The sequence below is a fragment of the Lichenostomus cassidix genome, chromosome 1 (assembly GCF_008360975.1).
Source record: "Lichenostomus cassidix isolate B80296 chromosome 1, HeHo_3.0, whole genome shotgun sequence".
In the NCBI taxonomy this organism is placed as follows: Eukaryota; Metazoa; Chordata; class Aves; order Passeriformes; family Meliphagidae; genus Lichenostomus; species Lichenostomus cassidix.
This window is the reverse complement of record NC_139479.1, coordinates 93,758,269-93,770,306: the sequence shown is the minus strand read 5'-3', so window position 1 is coordinate 93,770,306 and position 12,038 is coordinate 93,758,269. Positions and strand designations below refer to the sequence as shown.

General features: G+C 44.1%; 1 long non-coding RNA gene across 2 annotated transcripts in view; it reads left to right on the top strand.

Annotated features, from left to right (window-relative positions):
* LOC146445311 (uncharacterized) overlaps nucleotides 1–12,038 on the top strand; it is a 273,530-nt gene that overhangs the window by 206,080 nt on the left and 55,412 nt on the right. The gene's annotated exons all lie outside the window — the stretch shown is intronic.

The window sequence follows — 12,038 nt, the reverse complement described above, 5'->3', positions numbered from 1 at the left end:
TGTGTGACAGAGGTGGTTCTCCCAGCTTAGATGGAACATTCCCAGTTCGTGCAGAGGCCACAGAGCCTGGTCAGGGGGTGGCTACACTGAGGAATGGTTACAAAAGCACTATTCAGATATTTTTGTGTGATATTCAGAGAGGGTATTTTACCTGGCTAACTGAAAGGTAGGAGTAAATCACCTTGCAGTGAGTTCACATTTGTGAATACAAAGAGGATTTGAAAGTGGTAGGCGTGCATGTCTTCCATGTCTGCACCAGGTGCCTTCCCTGGGCCATAATCACATTTTCTGAGAAGCTGTATCAGCCACTACTGCTGTCTGTAATAATAACGGTAGCAGTGACTGCTGTGCTCATATATTCATACAGCCACAGTCTCTTACAGCAAAAGCTGCTTCCCTTAAGGCTACAGAAAGCAGACCCACTTGCAGACTGCCTTGCCGGCAGCTGTAGAGCAGGTGGAGAAGCCAGAGCCAGCAAAGCAGTCATGCATTGCAAAGCCACTATCAGGTTCTGCTTCACAGGTGCAGAAACTGAGACAGGTGGAGGGCAGGTGATTTTCTTAAAGTGATGGGAGTAATATCACTGGCAGTGCCTGGTCTTGAAACTAATCCTGGCTTAGGCCAGGTCCTGTGATACATACAATAAACTGCAGCAACATCCCTGGGCTTCCTGCTCTTGCCCCAGAGAGACTCACTGCAGATGTTTGGCCCAGCTGGCACTGTGGGTGCACCACTGTGTTGGCTCTGATCCAACAATACTGCTGGGAAACCTTCCTCTTTTTATCTCCTAAGTGCATCTGTGGTGAGCAAGTAGCTGATTCTTTACATAGTAGGTGTTCTTTCTTAAGTTAAAATAATCCCTTCTGGGTTTTGGTCCTGTTCAGCTCAGTCTCCCCTTTTTGGGCACAAGTCATTGGGTGGCAGAATTATTTATAGGTAACACCTGGCAGGAGAAGACACACTGACATTTAACAAGTCAGTAGGGATGAAACAAAGGATTTTTTTTGCTGCACTGAGAACAAGCACACCTTGTATTTTCCCCCTGCTCCTTGTCCATTTGGTACCCTTTCCCAGTGTACTCCAATCTGTAATTTCCACATCTTTTTCCTCTCTCCTTCACTCCCTACAATTGGTTTCCCCAGGAGAACGTTAAGCTCAGGTGCTCCATGCCCTGGTTGCACCAAAGTTTCAGTAGACCATGGGCAAAAGTTGAAACTATCACTTTATTTTGCAGTCACATATATTGGAGTGTGAAGGATCATGACTCTCACCAGGCTCTCTACCTGTGAGCCTCGATTGCACCATTCTGCCCCATTCCTAGACCTCCAAATAACTCTTTTCTGCCATTCTGCCAGAAGTTCCATCTTTTTATTTGTCTAGGTCCAAGCATCTGCTAGACCCTTGACTCTGACTAAAGAGCTTCTCACCCATGAGCCCTGTTTTGGACTTTGACCTTCCTCCTGGAACTCCAGTTTGGGCAGGCCATGGAATTGAGGAGATAGTCAGGTAATCAGTCCAGTCTACAGAGAGAGTGAGGGCTGTAAAGGAGAGATACAATGGAAATCACCCCAAACAATACTTTTGGCAGGGGTTTAATCACCTGTGATGTGATGTGATGTGATGTGATGTGATGTGATGTGTATCCATCCTGGGCCACATCTGATCTTGTCTTCTTGTTGTCGTGTTACTCTTGTCTTTCAGGAAAAATGATGGGGTGGGAAGCAGCCAAACAGAGTAGCTTGTTTTGGGGCCAGGAGCTCTGTGACTTATATGACTCTCCCATGGTTCCCATGGATTCCAAGATAACCCAGAATTCATGGCCTTTTCTAGTTATTCAGACTTTTCCTAGCTGTACATCATCCTAGGAACCAGCTAGTTTCCTGAAAACTAAGCACTGCCATACTAGTATCTTTAGTAATCCTAGGACACTTATACTGGTTGGTGTGCTAGGATCTGGCCTAGATAAACCAGAAGACTTTCCCATTGTTCTTTGAACAGCATAACCCTTTTTGCACTGATTAGTTCTTAGGCCAAAGTATTTGAATGCTCTAGGTGATGTGCTTCACTTTTAAAAAGAGAAAGAGAAGAGCACAATTATACACACAGAAACTCCCAAATTACAATAACCAGGTGGTATCTAAAGTTCTTGTCAGGTGGATGACTTGCAATCCAGTGTTAATTGTCTATTGCTTATGTCTCCTGGAAAGATATATAGAATGGAGAGGGAGTAGCACATTTCCGGAGCTAGATATTGGAAAGGATCAGTAGCTCCATCTCGTAGTAACACTCGTCAGTCAGGCATGTGCTGTGTGTCACTCCGTGGAGGAGTGCCTGCTCCACTGTGCAGCATCTCTGCTGGCACTGACAGCTTCAGTCCTGGATTCCTCACTTAACTTCCCACTGTGATTCTCCCCTGCACCTTCCATCCTTTAGTATCAGGCTACTCTCTGCTTCTGTATTATCCCCTTTTTTGTCTGTGCCATGGGTTTTGTGCCTCTATGCCCTATGCATTCTCACATGCTGACCACTTTTCACACTTTTAATCTCCTTTATTTCTTCTCTTCCCCCTTCCCCTCCTGCTGTTTTCAGCATTATATTAGTATTTGGCACATCTTCGAAAAACATTTTAAAGCCAGAATCGTATTTCCTTCAGGTTTTTATAGTTTTAGCCATCTCACAATGCCAGCGGGGAAAGGGAAACTAAGCACACTCGGGAATCACCTTGGAAAATATTTATGTCAGAAGCAGGCTTCAAGGTATCTCAGTCTCAGTGCATGGTTCTGGCTCTCTTGCAGGGCATGAGTACTGCACTTTGATTGACACCACTTACAGCATGATAATTCCTGCCATCACAGATCAGCCAGTGGGATGGGCTGTGCCAGCCCCTCCAGAATCTGCTTTGATGCAAAGTCAGCCAGACAGCCAGGCTGGTGAGCTTTGTACAGATAGGTGGGAGTCACTCACAGGATCTCATCACCAGCCCAGTTTTGGGCATATTAGCAAGCAGCTGGCATATTGTAGTGTTGGAATATTCTAAATCTTCTCCAGGTGCTTGAAAGGTGCCTGAAAGCTGTGGATTCAGCAAGAGGGAAGGATGTGATCAAGTGGATAGGTCTTTTCTTTGTTCCTGGTGACATGTAGGATACCAATGTTATCTGATGTTGTGCTTTCAGAGCAGGAGCAGGCCCTGTGTCAGCCTCAGCACAGGGAGTGAACGCAACTCATCTACCTGGAAATATATACATGTTTTAATTTATTGTGGGGAATGTAACAGAAGGAAATAAACTAAAACATTTCCCCCATTTATGAGAGTAATCATTGTGTCTGCTGTGTATTGCTCCTCCTTGGACAGAGCTGTTGGATAGCTGTCAGTACATTGAAGACTTTTACATATAAGAGAAGGCCAACCTAAACTTCCCTCATCTGATCTGGATAATCTGACTGATCTCACCATTTCTGCCAAACAATGGAAAATTGCCTGAATATTTAAACATGTATTGTTCTTAGGGAAACAAAATGTTCAGCTAGTTTGGTTGCCTTAGCAACATCCACTTCTAAAAATACAAAAGAGACAATCTACAAAATAAGTGAACGTGTAGAACAGGCAAGGAGAGAAAAATGCTTCTTTCTCCCTGACCCAGAGCAACTGTGTAGTGGGCAGAAATGCTTTCATTTATATCTCAGTGAAGGATTTAGGGCGTATCTTCACACACTTGTTGAATATATCTAATTTTTAATAGTTTAGAACATGGCTGATATTAAACTCGGGCAAGTCCCTGTGACATCTCTTTTATATTGACTCCAAACTGATTCTGTCAGTGGTCATTTAGAGTGATGTAGCTCAGAAAGCACAGGTTGCACCAGAACTAAGCAGGAGGTCGCAGTAAGGGTTGCTGAGTGTTGAGGGGCAAGAGGGGTAAAACAGCAAAAGTTAATTAAGAATGATTAAAGGCCAACCACAGATAATCCTTGCGAAGGCAAGTAAAAGAAGCAACAAATGTTTCCTTTGTGACATGATGTGGAAAGGACCTGTGCATGCTTGGGGAAAGTCATGAGGGGATCATAGGTGTGACCCAAGGACAGCATGAGTTAAATGAGTACACTCCAATTTTCAGTAGTTCTGACAAAGGGGAATATGGGGCAAACACTGTGTGTACAGAAAAGGAAATGACTGCATTTGAGATGAAACAGGAATGTAAGCATCTTGATCAGCTCCAGTCACAGGGACCAGAATATCTCAGAATATTGAGATAGCTGGCATATGAAATGGCAAATCTTACAGGGTGGATTTTTAATTAATCTGTCAAGTTGGTGGTGGCACTGTCTGACTGCAGAATAACAGAAGCAATGCTTCTTTTATCTCTAAGAAAAGGAAAAGGGTGCAATCTAGGGAAATGCAGACCCATTCTTCTGACCACCACAGTGCCTACAGCTTTAGAGCCAATCTGTAGGAGGGAATAATAAAAAAAAAACCCACAGAGGCAATGAACAGTGAGGAACAATGCAATATTAGTTTGTCAAAGCCAGAGCATGACAGAATAACTTGATATTTCTCCTTGATAAAACAACTATTTTGGATTAAGGAAATGACAGAGATGTTATCTGTCCAGACTACAATAAAGTACTTGACACAGTGCCATAAGTGAAATTAATAGCTAAAATAGAAGTTATGAAAAAGTTAGAAGGTAGATAAAGAACTGGCTGATGGGGAAACAAAGGCAGGTTGTACAGAAAGGGAAGGCATCAGTTTGGAAGAGTGGAATTCAGTAGCTGGTTTTTCTAGTGCCTTAGCTTTAATATGCAGAAATGTGTCAGCATCTGTAACAACAACACTGTTGCGGCTCAACAGCTGGAAATGCCAGAGAACAACAAAAACTTGCACTTAATAGTACACTACACTGTCATTGCACAATGACTGTGAGCCCCAAAATGCTGCAAGTGTGTAAAGACAAATAATACCCTACAATGTATCCAGAAAGAGAAGGAAGAGTGATTAGTGGTATGCAGGACTCAGGAGAGATCTCATCTGAAAAATGGAGACAATTCTTACTGCCCACTTCCTAGAAATATGAGTTTCAGTGGGAACAGGTGAAGACAAGAGTGAGCACATGATACCAGGGCCATGGAGACCTCTAGCCTATGCAGAGAGACTAAGAGAGACTGGCTTTTACAGCCAGGAAAGTGAAGGATGAGAGAGGCTAGATTTCCTTTCTATAAATCTATTTGAGTGTAAAAATCAGAAGATTATTACAGCTGAAGGACATCCCAAGAATAACTGGGTCTATACTGACCATAAAGGAATTTACCCTAGAAATTAAAAGAAAGCTTCTAGCCATCAGAGCAATTAGGTTTAGAAACTGTCTCTAATGGGAGAGGCAAGGAAAGAGGCCAGATGCTTTAAAAAGGTTTCACTCAAATGAAAGACATTTTGTTCTGTGGCTTCCTGTGATAGCACTCAGTGACTGAGAGGCTTCCAGGGCTATATCTGCCTAATCACAAATCAGTTTGGCAGCATCCATATCCAAGAGGTCTTCTCCACTTTACCTAAATTAAAGTCGATGTTTTCAACCACACCAGTAGAATTTAGGGTGCAAAACAATGATTCACAGAAAACACTTGGTGGGAGGAGAATGACAGCAGGGAAAGGAAAACACTGTTACAGCAGAAAGCCCTTGTCCTTCCCTGATGCTGAGGGACATGAGGTAACACCACATTTGCCAACTGGGGATACAGTCCTGCAATGTTGATGCCAACAAATGAGATAAAAGAGCTTCCTAAAAGGGTAGTAACTGCATATATTGTGTATAGATCCATCATGGAAACAAGCAGAAATGGATTCAACTCCCTTCCAGTCTGTTTCTGTTTGCTTTTTTCCATGAACTGTGACTTTGTTGAGACTGTTCAGATAAAAGCCTTTTTTTTTTCTGGATGTTGTTCAGCCTGTTTTTTATCACTTGGAAAGTGGTTGCCATTCTGTTTTATACTCCCCATGGCCCATGACATTTTGTGACAGTTCCTCTCTCAGAAACTTTTATAGAAGAGAAACTGATGCTCAGACTTGCCTAGAGTTGTTTGGGAAGTCTGTAGTAAAACAATTAATCTACCAAATCCCAACTCCCTGCCTAACTATAAAGTGAGTGTCTCTGCTACCATTCTTCTGTGTTTCATTTTTCCCCTTCCATTTTTGTCTGCTTCAGTCAACCTCATTCACTCCTGTCTTCTCCGTGCCAGGTGCAGCACATGGCTTGGGTGTCCTGCTGCAAGCCTCTGCCCTCTGATTTCCCATGGTTTCCCATTTCCATCCATCACTCTCACGCCTGTCACAGTTGTAGATCACCACAGCAACAGTGCAGTGGTGTTAGGATGAACATAGGAGAAATTAATTATTATGACTCCAGCTGAGGCGATATACGTGTACAAATGGGGAAAGGGCTTTGGAAGAGTTCTGGGCAGGTTTTTTGGTTTATACACTGGATAGAAGCTGATATGATAGACTTGCAAGGTCTTGCTCCTCATGGGCAGAACTCATGTAATTCCCACCTTGTGGTCCCTTCAGCAGGCAGCTTTTGCTCTGTGTTTTTTCTGCAGTATTGCATTCACTGTCTCCCCTTCACCACCCCTTCCATGCCAGGCACAGCTAGTCAGCGTAGTCTGTGATCCATTGAAGACCACCTAGGACACAGTGGTGCCACAGAGCAGGACACAAACCTCTGATGCTGTCATGTGAGCTGATGAGCCACATGCAACTCCCATCAGTAAAATGCATGGAAGAGGAAAAAGGGTTGTCAGAGAAGAAAGCAGTCTTCAGAATCAAAATTTATGTGCAGTGTGGAAGGGGTCTGACATTTCTGCTGCAGCCCTTTGGGTGAGCAGGCTTGTGGAAGCCTGGTGGTTTTTCTCTGATGTATCAGAACTTTTATCTATTTAAGTTGTGATGAGAATGGAGACCTTTCTCATCATATACATGTCTTTCCAAGTAGAGAGTCTCAAAACCAACTGTGATATGGTGATAAAAAAACCAAAACAAAACCCTGGCAAAATTATATCTGACTGTGCAGCCAGTTACAGATTCTTGCCTTTCACAATCTTTCTGTTACTGTCCCATTTATATGGATGTAACTTTGGTGCATTTGCAGTAATTGTGTACAAGGACAGTGACTTTGTTACATATAAATGTAGTAAGTGCCATTAAGTAATATGAGAAATTATTAATCTTAATGAACCAGATCTTCAGATGAATCAAGTAAATATTTGTCTCAGAGAAGTGTGAGGGCAAGGTGACTCAAGTTCACATTTTATCCAACTAACTCTCACCCCACCAAAAGATTCAAATGGATCCAAGAATAATGGTATTAAAAGGAGTTCAGGGTCTGTGCTATCTGTGCCACAGATATATGTGCCTTGGACATTGCTACAGTGGCCAGAGATTTACATGTACTCTCCCCTACTTGCTTCAAAACAGCAAAAGAAGCAAGAGACATAAAGCTGGGTGTTTCATGTCAGTGCTTATGAACTTGCTGTCAAAGATGACAAGTGCTTGGTAAGACACTGAAGGTTTTCTGCAAAATACTGTGAAAATAAACACCAAAAGAAAACACACCTACATTCCTGCTTGTAAGCAACAGGAAAAGGAAAGGGAGAAACAAAATGCTATTTGATTTAAATAAACAGAAGGAAAAAATAAAGGCACATACAAATGTTTAGTATATTTTTCAGTTGATTATAAAGGAAAAGCAGTGACCTGTGTCTGGACTGGGGTTTTTTAAAAATAAAAACTGAATTGCTAAGAAACACTGCAACACTCTGCCTCAGTGCAATCCTTTTCCTCAGCTTTCTGCCTGCTTTGTGCCACAGGCTCTGTGACAAAGCTGGGACCAAAGATCTGTCCCACTCTCCTCTCTTCCAGCTAAGGAGCTCACACGCTCTGGTGAAGACTTGAGGGCTCCTATCTCACTATCTCCACTACCACACTTCAGTCTTACCCCCTGGAGAGTTCTCACACTTTTTAATGGCAAGATAATTAAAAGGAAGCCCACTTCAAATATTAGCTACCCCTTTGCAAAGCTTCAGGCAAAGCTTTTTGCTTTGTTTGGGGAGATTCTTGCCCAGTAGCTGAATGACTGATGTGAGCTCATCCCTTCTTCTCTGAGGCATCACATTGTGATAACAGCCAGTTAAGAGATTCTAACCCTGTGGTCCAGTGGTCAAAAGCAATGTTCCTGTGATGAGATCCTCTCTTCCCTGCATGTGTATTCCTGCTTGGCCTCTGTCATCAGGCTGCCTAATTGTCACATCTCCTTCTCCATCAATCACTTCTGGTTGCTGGTTTCCTGCTACCCCTTCTTTGGCCTGTGATTAAAGTATCTGTGGGAAATCACTGGCTCTGGGACTGTCATCACAGGCTTTAATAAGTATGTGGTGATGTGGCAATGCATCAACTTGCAGCATGGGGATACAGCATAAGAAAAAGGAAGGGAAAGTGGTGAATTGAACTCTAGCAAAGGTTGTGTCAGCTCAAGACAGCCATAGCATCTCTACACATTTTTTTTGTAGTCATGCTTGTCTCCTCTGTTGTGCTCTCCTGCACTGCTCCCGACCAGGTGGGAGAACTTGCAAGGGTGAAAGATAATCTCAGTGGGGAGACCCGACAGAGATTTCGCTAAGTCTATTGCTAAACCTACCCAGCTGTCACCAACTTCTTGCTTGTATCTTTGCAAATACTGATCTGTTCCTAAAACTGGGGGCAGATGTGAGTAAGACAGTAATAATATCTTTGTTCCTCTTCCCTCTGTAAGAAGGAAAAGTGGTCACTAACTTGGAGATCCAACTTGACAAGGCCAGGAGACGTGTGGGCTCCTTGTTGAAGAAAGACCATCTTGTTCTGTGGCTGCTTCTGCTCTCCCACTGTCAGAAAATGTCCTGAGCCCAGGAACAACTCTGCAGATTGACAGCAGGTTAGAATCATAGAATTCTTTAGGCTGGAAAAGATTTTTGGGATCATTAAGACCGACCATTAACCTCACACTGCCAAGTCCAACACTAAACGGTATTCCTAAACACCACATCTACACATATTTTAAATACCTCCAGGGTTGCTGATGCAAACACTTCCCTACCAAGCCTATTCCTTTATTTGACAATATTTTGGTGCAGAGATTTTTTCGAATATCCAATCTAAAACTCCTCTGGCACAACTAGACGTCATTTCCTCTTGTCTTATTGCTGGTCACTTGGGAGAAGAGTTTGACCCCCACCCAGCTCCAGCTTCCCTTCAGGTACTTGTGAAGAGTGATAAGGTTACCCCAAAGCCTTCTTTTCTCCAGGCTAAACAAACCCAGCTCCCTGAGCTGCTCCTCACAGGACTTGTGCTCCCGAGCCATCACCAGTTATATTGCCCTTCTCTGGACACCCTCCAGCATCTCAATGTCTTTCTTGTAGTGAGGACCCCAAAACTGAACACAGGATTTGAGCTGCAGCCTTACCAGAGGGGCAAACTGGTTCAGGAGGACATTTCCTGGCCTAGTCCTGCTGGGCACACCATTACTGATAGAGGCCATTGGTTTCCTTGGCCACCTGGGCACACTGCTGGCTCATGCTCAGCCCCTGTCAGCCAACAACCCCAGGACCTTTTCCGCCATACAGCTTTCCAGCCACTCTGCCCCAAACCATAGTTCCCAAGCTATTGCTTCTGCTGCACAGTGTCTGCCTGGGACTGGTAGCAATGTGAAGTGAAACTTCCATTACAGTAGAAGGGTAGATCATGAAACTTGGTCTTAAATGGACCAAGTTTCATGCAGAAAAACAACTTTGTTTCAAGATATTTAAGAAACCATTCACAGGACCACATGGAGGGACAGGGAAAGCTTGTTTGTTCAGCTTGTTCAGTGAAGAACTCTCCAAGGTTTCAAAAGTTTTGAAGATTGGGTGTATGATATAACTACAGGTTTGTACTTTCTAACCAGCAGTTTTCCTCATAAACAGGCCAAGATGGCATTCCAGTACATGGCAGTACCACACATGCACCATGCTGTGGCTGTGAACAAAAGCAATGCACGCAGGCTTACAAGCACAGGAAATCTCCCCAGCCAAACCCAGACTCCCCTGAAGTCTTTTTTCTGTATTGGATTTCAACAGAGCCAGAGTTTTGCCTCTGCACCTGCTTTCATTAGATAACCTTATTTTCTCCTCCACACTGTTTCTTTGCCAGCAGGTATCCCAAACCATCTACCTGATCAGTGCCTTCTTCCCATTTAGGTCCCTGTCCATCTTCTGCAAGGAATCGCTTTATATGAGTCACTGCTCTTGTGATTATGTTTGGTATTTGTGGGGCCTTTCCTAATCTGTCTGGCTATGCTATATCAGCCTAAACCATGTCTCTGTGTTGCAATTCCCCTCCCAGATCGTGTCCCAGTGATTCCCTTTGCCCTCCATTCCCCCTGTAGTGAGATTCCAGGTTTGTGAGAGGAACCAGCAGGACTGGGCCTCCGACAAAACTCCAGGTCACATCTGCCTCTCATGGGTGAGTGCCCCCCATCTTTAGATGTCCACAGAGATGAGCATGCATGCCCAGAGAAGCATCCCACGGAGGTGTCCCACTCAACCCTTTTCATTCTTTCCAAAAAATCTGTCTGGATCACAGCCCTGCAGTGGGCACCGGGAAAAGCCGCCCTGAAGGTTGCCTTTAAAGCTGTGAACTGATGATGTTGTTAGCACATAGTGTTCATTCCCAAGTCATGAAGTTTATTCTGGGACCACTTGAGAGCTTCAAAGCTCTTCCCTTGCCAGGAAAATATCTGTGCTGTTGAGCTCTCCTTCAGATTCTCTCCACATGCCATAAAGGAAATGTTCAGAAACCTAATCTGAGGGGGAATGGGCTGTGAGATCTCCATGTCTCCATCAGCTTCATGAGACATGAAATCTGAGGGTACTATAGGAATCAGGCAGCCTTTCTAAGGCACACCAGCTGTGTCCTATGCCTCCAGCAGGGAGGTGAGTGCTCATGTGTCCCTATTGCTTCAGACTCCACCCCAGCTGGTACCCTGATCCCTTAGAAGGACCCTGTGCATGGCCTGTAGCCAGGACTGCTGCTAGGTGAGCAAATAAGAATGACATGTTCTTCCCTTGGGGTAAGAGTGAGAGATGAAGGATGGCCTTGTGACTGAGACACTGAGCTATGACTCAGAGAAATAAAAATTTCTGTTCTGATCTCTGTTGCTCAATTCTTGAGTGACCTTGACAAGTCACTGTTTCAGTTCCTGTTTTTGATCTGGGGAAGATAATGGGTTCTTGCTCCTTTGTCTGAACTGTGTCAGTGTTGAACTTTTTGTGCCACGGGTTTCCCTCCCTTCCTTGTGTGTCATCCAGCACAGCTAGTCCTTAACTCTGGGTGAGCCTTTAGGTGCTATTATGATATCCCTAAGCAGGGATAGGAGTGGAGCCTGTGGAGTGGAGCATGTGTAGGCAGCACACTGATCCTGACAGCCTCCTGCTGCTCCTGTTCTATTGGTGCATTTTGACTCAGCAAAGGCAGGCAGAGTCTCTTGAGCATGAACCCCCTGGTCTGAGCTACAAATAGCTACCACAGCCTCAAACGGATAAATGCCAGGTACTAAACATTCACTGTCAGATGCTGCATTGAAGGTGAAGGCAAAGAGTTAACCTATTTTGTGAACCTCATCCAGCATGTGGAGATGTGCTCTCAGTTCTGCTGACACAGATCTGAGGAGATAAGCTAAATCAAGCTACATAACCCTCACAACAGAGGGTTTATGTGCCATCATTTGGAAGGCCACAGAAGTGCCAAATGCCTGACAGGAAAGGAGGTGACGACAACAAAGCAATGTCTGTATTGGAAATCATATATAAAATTCCTATAATTGTGTAAGGGGGGTGTCTAAAAAAAGAAAGCCACTTCTGCAAGACAGGGCACAGAAATCATGTGGGAGATGAAGGGGGAATATGTTTCCATGAAAAAGAGATGTTTCCTCAGTAGGACTCACCTGTTGGTAGGCTCTTTTTGGGCCATATGATCCCAAGCT